Raw genomic sequence first — 1,886 nt, forward strand, 5'->3', positions numbered from 1 at the left:
CTATTTGTTATAAGTCATAAAAAGCAATATTAACATGGTGGGTGCCGTAAGTGAAACAGAAGACTCTTCCGGAACACCTGGTCTTATTCTCCTTGTACTTTTGCGGGACCTTCAGCGTTCATATTCCCCCAAATTTGATTGAACTGGATTATAATTATGTTTAAATGTTGATATTTTCTTGTTTTGTTACCAACAAAACAATTATGCTGACGGCAAAAAAAGCAAACATAACATAAGATACATTGTCTAATGGGCGAAACACTGAGTTAAACAGAAGAGTTGTGTTCCTACGAAGCCAATGTCTTTATTTGGGTTACATACGTTGATTAACCTCACAAAGCCCTGTAACCAACAAAAGTCTCCCACCTCCCACGTGTATCCAGTAAAACATTTCATATCTGGATTCTCATGCCTCCTTTCTTCCCATTAGGAGACATTATAAATACGTCTCCTCCTTTTTAACTTCGTAATAAGACTGACAGCATCAGTCTGGTAAAGACTTCCTGCCAGAACCCGAGGGACCCTTGAACATGTTGTACCCCTGTCCGTTTTAGAGAATTAATGCGAATTTACGGCAGAAGTAAATCTTCCGAGTCCACACCCTCACATCGTCTGAATGAAGGCGACGCCAACCAACCATTGAACTACTAATACGATATTGCAGCTTAACGACACTGTTTCTCTAATCACCTACTTTCATCCTCTTACCCTTACATTAAGGGCGTATGCTGGTAAGGTAGCAACAAACAATAATTGATGTTGAACTTAATGATCAGATTGTGATTTTTAAAATTTTATTTTTGTTAAGTTACTCAAAAATTTTTAAAAATGATATGTCACTACTCATCGCTAAAAACGTAAACATGTTTGATAGATACGTGTATGTTACATTCGAATTCCTTTTATATCAGATTTTATCCAGCTCCTTTTCAATCTTTTTTCAATAATATTCCTTGATATCTTAAAAAAAAGTTCTATGTCACCTGAAAGATGTTGGTCTATATAATAGACTATGACGTACCATTTCAATTTTTTGTGATTATATAACCATTTGCGATTTTTAGCATATGTCTTTTACCTTTTAGTTTGTTTGATGTTATTTCCTTTTTGGATCGCTGTGTGTGTCACCGGTTGATGGCTCTAATGGCCTTTTATGTGTTGACGGGCCGTTAAGATTGTAATAATAATAATGATACTTCATGAATGACTTTACAAGTTTTCGATACAGAAGTAAGTATGCTTGATTCGTCCATTGGATTCACAAGTATTCTTAGTTGCTACAACTCTAGAAAAGATAACCTATGTCAAAATTATGTATTGTATTTGAATTGGCGAATAAACTCTCGCAGTTTTATTAGTAATTGACGAGGAAATCCCATCATAGCCAAACGAAAATATATGTTTGTTATACGTATCTTAGCTTTTCTGTAATCTGAGTGCAGCAAAATTCTGATGCAGCAGATCAGATGAAATTTCCAACAAGCAGTCTGTATCCATTTCCTTTGATGATGCCGACACAGTTCCTGTGCATTTGGCTAATTCCTTTTTATTTGCATACAGTATGAAAAGAAAAAAACGACCAACGAGATTTGAGGATTTAACATTAAAGCAAACCAAAATTATTTTGCTTTTTTGGAAAAGAATACTATCCCCGATACTATACCCGCACGTATACAACGCAGCATGGTCGATGCGGTTAGGCAAGGTGCGTTCAATAGGATACGGATTTATGTGTTACTGATCAACATGAAAGCATCGTTGATATAATCGTGTTATTAATTAATATTGATTATTGTATGACTTGTAAAAATGCCCAGTTAACATGATATTTGAAGTGAAATTCTTGTGAACTTGTGAATTTACATATTCTGTACACTGGTATTTGC

Source organism: Ylistrum balloti, unplaced genomic scaffold (assembly GCF_031769215.1).
Source record: "Ylistrum balloti isolate Yb309-2 unplaced genomic scaffold, AGI_CSIRO_Ybal_v1 Utg370140, whole genome shotgun sequence".
In the NCBI taxonomy this organism is placed as follows: domain Eukaryota; kingdom Metazoa; phylum Mollusca; class Bivalvia; order Pectinida; family Pectinidae; genus Ylistrum; species Ylistrum balloti.